The 12,608-nt window shown below is 43.4% G+C and overlaps 1 long non-coding RNA gene across 1 annotated transcript in view; it reads right to left on the bottom strand.

Annotated features, from left to right (window-relative positions):
• LOC140519026 (uncharacterized) overlaps positions 1 to 12,608 on the bottom strand; it is a 39,357-nt gene continuing 26,749 nt past the window's right edge. Inside the window, exons 4-5 of the long non-coding RNA XR_011972073.1 lie at positions 4,367 to 4,494; positions 1 to 3,633 (exon numbers count right to left, since the gene is read on the bottom strand). This is a non-coding gene — a long non-coding RNA (uncharacterized lncRNA). The remainder of the gene's footprint in view (positions 3,634 to 4,366; positions 4,495 to 12,608) is intronic.

Here is a 12,608-nt window from a genome sequence, read left to right as displayed (position 1 = left end):
TTCAAGGAAATTGCATTTTATTAGGGTGATGGCACATGTATACAAGTAAATATAAATTAAACTAAGGAGGAAGGGGTGGGGTGGCAGGGGCATACTTGAGGGAGGCAGTATGGTTAAGGGAAAATAATACCTGAGTTAACTTTGAAGGAAAATAAAATTTCTGTGAGACAGAGAGAAAATGTAGAGGAAGAATGTATTCCAGACAAACATGGCAGCAGCTTGGGGAAGTTGGAATGTTGAGTTGAAGAGTGACAAGTAGGCCTGTTTGGATGGAAAATGAAGTCCATTCCATTAGAAATGTCTGGAAAGATAGATAGAATTCAGGTTGTGGAGAACTTGAAATGCAAAAGTAAGATGTTTTTGTTTTATTGCCTTTTTCTAGAGGCAATAGGGAGCCTTGAAAGTTCTTGAGGAGGGGAATGTCTTAGGAAAATTATTTTGGCAGTAAGGTGGGAGATGGATTGAAGAGGGGAAAGACTGGAAACAGGGAGAAAATTTAGAAAACTACTGCAATAACTTAGGTGAGAAAGAATGAGGGCCAGAATTAGGGTGATCAAGAGAGGAGAACAGAGGCCAGAGATGTGGAAGTAAAATCAATAAGCTAGCCAGTGATTGGCTGTCAGGAAGTGAAGGAGGGGAAGAGTCAAGGATGACTTTGAGGTTATGAATCTGGGTGACACTTTTTATGATGGTACCCTCAAAAGAAATTAGAAACTGTAGGTGAAGGACAAGTTTAGGGAGCAAGGTAATGAGTGACTTTCTATTTGGGACAGGTTGAATTTGAGATCCTGAAGGGACAACCAGGAAATGTCACAGCGCTTAGCACCTGGTAGGTACTCGATAAATGTTTATTGACTGACTAACTTGAGATGGGCAGTGGGGCAATGGAGTGCAGCAGAGAGATCAGAGCTAAATAAAATTTATCAATTCTAGGGTCTCATAGTACCATGAGTTACATGGACTAAGAAAGGATGAGCTCGCAAAGGGAACAATTGTTGTCATGTGGCCCAGGTGCCAGGCCTATCACAAACTCTGGGGGCAATTCTGCTATACTCCCCTTATCAACTCACTACTCCACTCTCCACATCGGCTCTTCCATACCTTCTCATCCCTCAAACCTCCCATGGCTCCACCTCCCCGCCTCCGACTCTCTCAGCTCATATTTTACAGAAAAATTGAAGCCATTTGCTGTGAACTCCTTCTTCTCTCCCTATCACTCAGATGCCTTCTGTCACTATCTCCTCATTCACCCCTGTCTCACATGATGAAGTGGCAAACCCCCTGCTTGTTCAAGCAATCAAATTCTATCTCCCCATCTCCTCTAAATGAGTGTCCTCTCCGTCAGCCCCACTCCTTCACTTATTTTCAGTGTTTCCCTGTTTACTGGCTCATTTGCTACTTCCTACAAACATGCCCATATCTCCCCTATCCTGAAAAAACCGTCACTTGACTATTTCTTCAACCATAACTATCATCCTGTATCTCTTCTGTCCTTTGTGACTAAACTCCAAAAGGCCATCTACAGTAGGTACCTCCACTTTCTCTCCTCTCACTCTTCTTAACCCCTTACAATCTGGCTTCTGACCTTATCATTCCACAAAAACTACTCTCTCCAAAGCTCCCAGTGATATCTTAGTTGCCAAGTCCAGTGGTCTTTAATCAACTCTCATTCTCCTTGACCTTTCTGCACCTTTTGACACTGCTAATCAATCTTTCCTCCTTGATAATCTCTTTTATCTAGATATTCGAGACACCATTCTCTCCTGATTCTCCTCTTTTCTATATGACCACTCCTCTGCTTTCTTTGCTGGATCCTCTTCCAGATCACACCCTTTGGTGTCCCTCAGGTGTCTGTCCTGGGTCCTCTTCTCTTCTCCCTCTATTACTTCACTTGGTGATATCATCAGTTCCCATGTATTTACTTACCATCTCTATGTTAATGATTGATTGATAAATATTTATTCATTAAAAGAAAGTAGTATCCAGGAGCAGAATGTTCCTACCAACACCAATCACTAATGCCCCAGCAGAGGAATGGGCTATGGCTCTTATGGGCCTCATTGCTGGGAAGGGACCAAATCCCCAGAGAAGAAGCCAAGTCCCTGGCATACCTTCAGAAGGAGAGCGTCATGGAGTAGCAAAGTGGATATCTGGCTTAGGCAGTTGAGATATGGAAAGCTGACACCTTCATTAAGAGCCTGAGAGGGAGTGGGCACTTTTCTGGGCATCTGCCTCCCCCACCTAAGAAAAGGCTATAAATCCAGTATCCCTCTAGAATTTATATATACGTCACTGGAAAAATCTATCTGATTCCCCACAAAGAAGTTGAAGTTCAGCTCCTGGGATATCTCAGAAGGGTAAATGTCTGTTTCCTGGAAGCAGCCAGGCATTTGACCCATTATAGGGTAGAATTATAGGATTTAGCCCTCAAAAAACACACTCATTTTACAGATGAAGAAACTGAGGTTAAGACTAGCACTCCACCATGCTGCATTACAAGCCCTTGTTCCACAGGCTGGTCTTGATCCCACTCCTGTGGCCCCACGGCTCCCATTCCCCACAGGTTGCAATAAGAGGACCCACCCAGGCTGGAAGTCAGGAGACCTAGTTTGTATTCTGGACTCTTCCACTGGCCCTGTGGCTACCTCCCTGGCCCTGTGTTTTCCACTTGAATTATTATGAGAATAATAATAGCCTCATGGGGTGGAGAAGCAAATCAGATAAAATTCTACCAGATAATAGGCTTTGAAAAAGTGAAACATTAATAGTAAGGTATTGTTATTGTCTTATTGGGAGTGGTAGAGAGGAAAATGATGACAGCACTGTGGCCTAGTACAAATCTTTTGACCTCTAAGTTTTCCCATCTGGGAAATGGGTAGCCTAACTATTGGCTTTATGGTAAGATTTCAGTTCAACTAAAGAAATATTAATGTGACTATTATATGCTGAGGGGGGACGAAAGGCAAGGAGGACTAGGTTTAAGAAAAGAGAATACAAAAATAAAATTAGATCTGCCCTAAAGAAGCTTACAATTTAATTCTTAGAGAAATTCTTGTCTAGAAAGCTCCCAGTTTTCAGATTGTGGGTTGGAAATTCAATGGGGAGTAGAGATAGAAAGAAACTTGTCTAAAGTTGCAAATCTGGGAAGTGGCAGAGCTGGGACTCTAATCCAGATCTTTTGACTCAGGATCCCACTGTTCTTTCTCCAGCCCCAGGTTCTGGACCATGTGGTTTCCAGCCCCTTCTCCTGAGATAGTTTTTTAAGTGAGGACAGGGATTTGGGAAAGGTCTTGGGCATTCTCTTGTCTCTTCCCACAATCCTCTTGTTCTTCCCCACACCATGACAATAAATATTAAAAAAAAGACAGAATTGGAGAGAACCTGGATTGAGTCTAGAAGAGAGCAACTAGGATGAAGAAGATCTTCAAGAATCAGTTGAAGGAAGTGGGGGCATTTAGTGTGGAGAAGAAAAGGTTTTTACTTCAATATAAGGAAAGACTTTCTAACAATTTTTTTTTTGAGGAAGTGGGATTAAGTGACTTGCCGAGGGTTACATAACTAGTAGGTGTCTGAGGTCACATTTGAACTCAGGTCCTCCTGACTCCAGGGCTGGTGCTCTATCCTCTGTGCCACCTAGGAACAAAAATGAGAACAGATTGCCCCTGGAAATAATGATTCCACCCATCACTGGAGTTCTTCAAAGGGAGGCTGACTTACCACTTATCAAGGATGCTGCAGAGAGGGATCCTGTTGAGGTACAGGTTGGACAAGATACTATATCAAGGATTGTAGTGTAATGCAGTGGAAAGAGAGCTGAGGTTGAGAGCATGGGGTTGAATCTTGCCTCTGGATGACCTCGAACTAGTCACCCCTCACCTTCATTTTCTCATCAATAAAATGAAAAGAGTTTTCTGGATAACCTCTAAAAGAGCTGTCCAGTTATAATCCTGTGATTGTAGTGGGACAGCTAGCAGGAACTGCTAGGCTGAGGCCCAAAGAATTCACAACCTCTTCTCATCTCCATCCTTTATCTGCCCTAGAGGTTGGTCCTAGGTTCATATTTGGTCATAGGGAGGCCTATCTCCTCAATAAAATTAGGCTCCCTAAAACTCTAATCCCACCCCTTTCTTAGTTTCCTGAGAAATTATTCCTTTTGGGCCCTACTCTAAGTCCTTCGTGTGTGTGTGTGTGTGTGTGTGTGTGTGTGTGTGTGTGAGATAAAACAATTACAATCATTTGAAAGGTTAATATTCAAGCCTCCGTGTGACAGTTGCAACAGAGGTGCTCAGTAGTTATTTTATTTTTTATTTCCACTGAGTACAATCTAATCAATAAAAAGTGGGTCCTTTCCTCTCCAAGATCTCACCTCTCTTCTCTCTAGCTCTCTGGTTAATTTCTTCTCTCCTGTCCAGTCTTTCTTTGCCACTGTTTGCACTGCAACTCCACTGGTGCTCCAGAAAGGATGCCAGCTGCCTTACAAGCTCTCAGGAGGCCCTGTATGAAAGAAAAGAAGACACTAATAGGAGAAAGTCCCATCTCAGTCACATGCTTCCCTAGAAGGTTATGAATTCACAGATTGCAGACCAGCGAAGGGAACCAAATTTCAGTAGCTCAGAGAATCATGTTGTCATTTTGAGGCAAGAAGGAAGACAAGGTTTGAGGGATGGGATTGCCCCTTTAGAGTTCCAACTCAGAAACCAGTTAAAAGAATGCTCACGATTAACAGGAAGCAGTTACCGGATGTATTATGCACCTGCTCTGAACTGGGAATGGAAGCATTTCATCAAGAGCATCCCTAAGGGGGCACTAGTTATGAATTAGAGGGCTAATAGGAAGGGGAAGCACATGGCAAAGAAAGAAGGGAAAGAAGAAGGGGAAGAGATGAGATGAAAAAGGTAAAAGAAATGAGGAAGGGAAGAGAAAGGAAAAGGGAAAAGGGGGGATGGGAGGGAGAGAAGACTTCATTATCTCTTCGATGATTTCATCAGCTTTCATGGGTTCAACTATCATCTCTCTGCAGATGACTCCTAGATCTACTGTACATCCAGCCCTTCTAGTCCCACATCATCATCTCCAACTGATGTCCCATAGGCATCTAAAATTCAGCAGGTTCAAAACAGAACTCCTTCGCTTTTCAAAGGTTCTCTTCATTATAATTTCCCTGTTTCTCTTGAGGGTACCTCTATCCTTCCAGGTTCACAACTTCAGAGTCACACCTGATTCTTCCCACTCTACCCCTTACCGTCAATCAATTGTCAAGTTTTGTCAGTTCTACTTCCACAATATCTCTGGGACATAAGCCTTTGTCTACTCTGACACCCCTACAGTCCCCTAATCACCTCTCATTTAAACTGTTATAATAGCCTCCTAATTGGTCTCCCAGTTTCTTTTTCTCCCTTCTTTGGTTCATCTTCTACATAGCTGCCAAATGGATATTCCTAAAATACAAGTCTCACCATGACACTTTCTTACTTAAAAATGTCCAGTCGTTCCTTCTTGATTGTAGGATAAAATACAGACTCTTCTGTATGACTTTACAAACTCCTTCATGATCTGTATCCTGATGATCCTTCCAAGCTTTATTTCACATTATGTTTCATCCAAAAGGGTCTGCTTATTCTTCCTCTTACAGGACATTCCATCTCCTACCTTCACACCTTTGCACAAGCTGTTCTACATGCCTAGAATGCATTTTCTCCTCATCTTTGCTTCCTAGAATCCACAGCTTCCTTCAAAACTCAGCTCAAGTACCACTGTCCACAGGAAGCCTACTTTGATCACCCTCGCTTGCAATTACTTTGTATCTACTTTCTATATATTTTGTGCTTACTTTTCTGAGGTTGTATTGTTTTTTGGAGTGGGTCAAGTTGAAAGCTGAAAGGCTGGTACCCGAGTTGGGGCAAGAGAAAGTTGCAGCTTCTCTTTCAGGTCTTTCATTCCTCATTTCCCCTCACCCCAATCTGGGAGGTGACGCACCAGGGGCCCTGGTAGGGAGAGAGGTATGTCCCTCCTCCTTGAGGGCAGCAACCATTTGATCTATATATCCCCCAGCACCTAGCACAGCCTTGGGCATATAATATGTTCTTAATAAATTGTTTGTTAAATTAATGAATGGAAAAACAGAGAGAGGAAGGGATGGTTAGGAAGAAGAAAAGAAGAATGGAGAAGAGAATGAATCAGTCATCAGCAAGTATTTAATTAAGGACCTACTATGTGTCAGACACTGATGCTATGGATACAAGTACAACAATCCCTACTCACAAGAAGCTTGCAGTCTAATAGGGAAGACTGAAATACATGAAAAAATATAAAGAGCATAAATGTAAAGTTATTAAATATATCCATATATTGAAATAGTTCAGTAGAAGATAGTATGAGAGGTAGGTCACTAGCAGCTGTTGGTTCAGGAAAGGCTTTGAGCAAAGGGGGATGTCTGAGCTACATCTTAAAGGAAGAGAGAGACTGTGTGAAGTAGAGGGAAGGAGAGTGTATTGGAGGCATGGAGATGAGAGATAGCACGTTATGAATGAGGAATAGATAGAAAACCAATTTGGCTGGGTCAAATAGTGCAGTGGGGGCGGCGGGGGCGGGAGGAGAGGGCAGAATAATGTCCAAAGAGGTTGGAATGGTGGATTCAGACTAAGTTGGGTAGGGCTTGAAAAGCTAAATAGAGTAGTTTATATTGTATTCGAAAGGCCGTTGGAGTTTGTTGAGTCAGGAAGTCACATGGTCACATCTGCACTTAAGGCAAATTAAATTGGAGGTAATGTGTTAAGTGGATTGTAGTGGTGAGAGACTAGAGGCTGGAAAAACAATTAGAAGGTTATTTCTATAATCTAGGGGAGAGATTCTAAGGGTCTTAACTCTGTGAGGGGAGAGGAGGAATTGATTTGAGAGATATTGCGAAGACAGAAAAGTCTACTGATTGGGGTTGTGGGGTAATGGGTAGAGGATAATGCTGAGGTTGCCAACCTGAGACCCTGGAAAGAGGCGTTACTTTGTACAAAAATACGGAAGTTTGGAAGACCAGAAGGTTTAGGGGAGGAGATAATCAATTTAGTTTTAGATATGTTGAATTTAAGATGTCTCTAGGACATCCAGTTTGAAATATCCAATAGACAGTTGTTGATCCAGGGCTGAAGCATGAAAGAGAGAGAGAGAGAGAGAGAGAGAGAGAGAGAGAGAGAGAGAGAGAGAGAGAGAGAGAGAGGCTATGAAGCTCTAGTATTCATCTGCATAGAAATGATAATTAAACCCATGTGAACTGATGACGTAAATTATTGACAGGGGATAGAAGGAGGGCTGAGTATGAGGAACAAGGAGTTGGAGAAGGGGTTACAGAAGAGAATCAGGAATAAAGCTGGGCTTGGAAGCTCCCCCACAGTGGACCTCCTGGAGGTGGCTAACATCATTTCTCACTTCACCTCTAGCACACATGTGTGGTGGGGGAAGAGGGAGGGGAATTATAACAGATGTTAGAGGAAGGGGGGTGTAGCAGTGAAGTGGGGGGTGGATCAGGTTTGAGGGATAGCAGTGAAGCCTCTCTGACCTCCCCAGACTGGCAGACACTGGGCTCATGGTGGGGGTGAGGGGAATGTCAAAGGTCAAAGTCTGACCTCACAGCACTGAACAATGTTCAGCATATAAAGTATGACAGATGGGGATTCATAAAGGATGGGGGTAGAAGAGAAGATTCCCCCCCCCCCCCCCAAAACAGGCCAGTAGCTCTTTGTTCCTGAGGAGATCTTTTATTAGGGACACAGCTCCCTCCCCACCAGAGCCCCTGGTGTCTCACCTCCCAGATTGGGGTGGGGGGAAATGAGGGATGAAAGATCTAAAAAAGAGGAAGCTGCAACTCTCCCTCCCCCCAATTCAGACCAGCTCTTGCAGACACCAGCCTTTTAGCTTTCAACTTGACCCACTCCAGCATGCAAATCAGAACATCCCATGTTTCCCCTCCTCCTCCTAGTCTGGGGTCTCCAGCTTCAAAGAGCTAAAAGAGATCCTTGATTTTTATTTGTATGGTACTATGGAAAGCATATTAGATTTGGAGCCAGGAGTCCTGGGTTCTGCTACTGACCATGAAGAGCCTCAGTTTCCTCATCTATAAAATTAGAATAATAATCTTTGCACTACTTGCCCAAGGCCAACAAGTATTTATTAAGCACCTACATTTATTAAGTACTAAGTGCTATGCTAAGAGCTGGGGGCACAAAAAAGGCAAAAAACAGTGCCTGTTCTCAAGGAGCTCACAGTCTAATGAGACAACATCCAAACCACTGTGTACAAACAAGATGTTGTTATTGTTCAGTCATGTCTGACTCTTTATGACCTTACCTAGAGTTTTCTTGTCAAAGACACTGGAGGGGTTTGCCATTTCTTTCTCCAACTCATTTTACAGTTGAGGAAACTGAGGCAAACCAAGTTAAGTGACTTGCCCAGGGTCACACAGCTAGTAAGTATCTGAGGCCAGATTTGAACTCAGGAAGATAAGTCTTCCTGACCTGAGCCCTGATACTCTATCCACTGCCCCACCTAGCTGCTCAAGACATATGATAAATTGGGGATAGTCTCAAAGGGAAGGCGGTATGATTGAGGGGGCCTGGGTAAAAAAGGTGATATTTAACTGTGACCTGAAGGAAGTTAGGGAAGTCAGGAGACAGAGATGAAGAGGGAAAGTATTTCAGGTATAGCCTGTAAAAATGCTCAGAGCCTAAAGACTCAGCTAAATAATGACAATAGCCATGACTATATCTCTACTCTCCCACCTCTCTGATTAGAGTTCTTGACTCTACAAGCCATAGGTACTTGGTTCCATGAGCTCAGGTCCCAATCAATCAATTAGCTCCTACTATGTGCCAGATATTAGGGATACAAAGAGGAAGGAAATGTTGGAGTGGAACATTTCCCATGGAGCTCTGGCCCCTTGATAAATGTCAGGCTCTACTGGAGGTTTCTGGTTATTAGTTCCATGTGTTGAAGATGACTGGTACTAGAATCAGGAAGAACCTTCCTCTAAGGTTATCATACCTTCTATCTGTCAGATCCTGGATTCAGAGCTAGTTGTCCCTTGGAATTCCAGCAAGATGGGAAGGGTATGGGAGTGGGGGTACTCCCAAAATGGCAACTACCCACCTAAGCACCTAGCAGTGAGAATATATGCTGTAGGTGATTCTTGAGACTGGACCACAGTCCCTGGCTATCTCTTCTGCTTTGTGTTTCCTGTTCTAGACACAGGGCTATGGTGATCAACCAGCAATCCTGAGAGCTGGAGAGCTCCTTCTACCCTGAGTCAGCAGGCACAGGTGATTCCTGGAATACTTCTTATTAGGGATGAGCATTGACAAGACTGTTGTTTGTCCTTCATTCTCAAAGAAGACCATGATATCAGGGAGGTGATGCCATGACATGCAAGTGAATTAGATAAGTGAAATAGGGCTTGTAGAGTCATCAGCCTCACTTTTTCCTCCAAAGCCATCTGGGTCTAGTGGCAAGATACACATCAGGATAACTGGAGATGGCTCCAGATGCAATGGAAGATGTTGGTCTTTTAAAGCTAAAGTTTTTAACATGTCTCAGTTTGGCTGAGGCAACTCCCATTCAGTTGTTAAGGCTAGGTAAGAAATGGGGCAAAGAATGGCCAAAACAGAAATGATTCCTGTTTACATTCACTCTGAGTCATTCAGGGCCCAAACAATGACCAAGTGGGTCTTGGCCTGGGACCTATGGTTGGCCAATCAGAGAGAGCCAGAGTGATTTGGGTTTTAAGGCATGGTCCTTAAGAAAGAAATCTAGCCAGTAAACTTCAAGATATCTTTGGAGGTTTCAGAGGGGAAGGGAAAGAAGAGAGAAAGAAAAGAAAAGGAAAGAAAGAAGGAAGGAAGGAAAGAAAGAAAGGAGAGTTCCAGTTGAGTTCCCTCCAACTCACAGAGGTTGTTTATCCTTCATTCTTAAAGAGGACCATGATATCAGGGAGGGGATGCCATGACATGCAAGAGAATTGGATTTAAGTGAGGTAGGGCAGTGAAAAGTCAGCAACCTCACTTTCTCCTCCAGAGCCATCTGGGTCCAGTGACCAGATATAGATCAGGACAACTAGAGATGACCTCAGATGCAGTGGAAGACTGGTTATCTTAAACTTGAAGGTACTAAGAGCTATGCATAGCTAGGCCAGGATATCTTGATCTGCAAGCTGCTCAGATAATAAAGATCCCAAGTAAATGAGAACTATCTGTTCAGCAGTCCCACAAAGTTGTCTTTCCCTCCCAGGAATATATGAAGGGTAATGGATGAAGTATTTTTAACGCTGACTTTTGAGTCTCTTTTGTTTCAAACATTTCTTTTATGGTAGGGAAATATATAGAGATATACAGCTGTCCTATACCTGATATCCATTTTGCACACTGAATTCCTTTTTAAAGGAAACCCTGAAAATCTCTTCTGGAAAAGACCTTAGATATGAGCTATATATCTATGGTTAAGACATTCTCCCAGCCAGATCTTTGAGGTCAGGTTGCCTTTTGAGGTGAACCTGGTCTTCAGAAGTCTACAGCAGGAGCCTCCCTACAAAATAGTTCCAACTCTAAAAAAAAACCACATTCAACTAGGAAAATAAATGTGTTCATAGATAAGTAAAGATAGGATAGACACCAAATAAGCATTCGGGGATATGGGGCAATCAGAAAAGGTCTCCTGATTAAAGAAGATAGCACTTGAACTGAATGTTGAAGGGAATTAGAGGTTGAAGAGGCAAAAGTTCAGAGGGTAAATATTGCAGGTATAGGGAGGGAGGCAGCAAATACAAAGGCATGAGGGTGGGAGGTGGAATGTCAGGTATGGGGAACAGCAAGCAGGACAACTTGGCTACAGTGTATGGGAAGGGGGGTGGTGTTAATGTGTAATTGGCCTAGAAAGATAGGCAGAAAACAAATTGTGAATCCCCACGAGCCTAATACTCTGGCCAAACCCTTGTAGTATCCTCCAATGAGGAAGTATTGTGCTAAAAGTGGAAGTCCTCATTAATTAATGGGTGCTGGTATTCATGATCGCTGGGCTCCCTAAAGTCCCTCTGCCCACCATCTTCCCAAACACAGTCCCATCCCCCCACTCCATTACCAACCTTATTTTCTCCATTTTAAAGATGAAGAAACTAAGACTCAGAGAAATCACCAATCCTCCTCTCCAGTTCCCTTTAGTCTTCTTCCACTCCCCACTCTCAGATACTAGGAGGATACCTAGAAACCCGATGTAGCCAAAATAATTTGATTTAAATCCCAACACAAACCCCTCACCTCCACCCCACTCAGGTCTGGAATGCATTCCCTCCTTATCTCCATTCATTAAAATCCTCCTCTCCTTTCAAGGCCAACTAAGTTAAGGTCTTGTGTCCTCCTTGAAACCTTCCCTAATAGACTTCAGTCAACAAGCCTTTAATAAGTGCCTATTAGGTGCCAGGCCCTGTGCTAAGTGCTGGGGATACAAAGAAAAGGAAAAAGCAATCCCTGTTCTCAAGGATCTCACAGTCTAATGGGGGACACACATATGTGTGTGTTTACATATATAGTGGAGAGACAGAGACCGAGAGGGGAGACAGAGAGAGCCAGAAACAGAGAGAGAGACAGAGAGAGACAGAGAGAGGATGAATCAATGGAGGGAAGGCATTAGCATTAAAAGGATTGGGAAGTAATCTCTTCCTCTACAGATTTTCCTAAAGAAATCAGTTTTCTTGAACCACTCTTCTCAATCCTCAAGTGTCCTTAGATAAGCAAGTCACTTTAAACTCCCTGGGCCTCAGTTTCCTCAAATGTAAATGAAGAGATTAGAACTGGAGGATTCCTAAAATCTCCTTTATCTATGACCCTCTCTATGATGCTATGATCTTTGTCACTATCACAACCTACCTTGAATGTAGGTACATATATGTATGTGTGTGTATATATGTATATGCACACACACAGTACTTTTTTGTTATACAAGCCATATCTTTCCTTCATAGTGGAAAGGTTGGATTTAGAGTCAAAAAAGCCTGGAGTCAAATCCTGGTTCTGATACTGTATGTAACCTTAGGCAAAGAACTTCAGTTCTGAGACTTTCATTCTCTGTAGAAAGGGGAGAGTGATACTTGCATTACCTACTCCTATAGGGGAGCAGTTATGTCCTAAGCTTTTGTAAACCTTAAATTTAAGCATTACCTAAATGGTGTTGGTCATCCCTGCTCCCTCCTCTCCCCTTAGATCCCTGTGTTCAGAGCTTGGGCCCACCCACTCCCTCTAACCACGTGAGTCCTAGAGTAGTCCTGGAAACCCTAGAACATCTGCTCTGGGAACTCACCCCACCCCCAGCCTCAATCTGGACTGCAGGAAGAGGAGGGGGATCTCAGCTGTTCCAGCCCCCTGGGGAACCCTGGAGGCTGGCACGTGTCAGAGGAGAAAGTAAAGTGAGAAATCATTGGAGCTTGGGGCCTCTTACTCTCAGGCCCCCCTCCAAATTCATTAAGCTCCTTTGTCCTTTGCTCCCCTCCCAACCTCTCCTTGGACCAGAAAACTGCCTTTGTTTTCAGAAAGCTTGGCCCTAATGGTATAGGGTGGAATCCAGCATAGAATGCAGAA

The sequence above is a fragment of the Notamacropus eugenii genome, chromosome 1, assembly GCF_028372415.1.
Source record: "Notamacropus eugenii isolate mMacEug1 chromosome 1, mMacEug1.pri_v2, whole genome shotgun sequence".
Lineage (NCBI taxonomy): Eukaryota > Metazoa > Chordata > Mammalia > Diprotodontia > Macropodidae > Notamacropus > Notamacropus eugenii.
The sequence above is the reverse complement of the archived record's forward strand: the minus strand, read 5'-3'. Positions and strand labels throughout refer to the sequence as shown.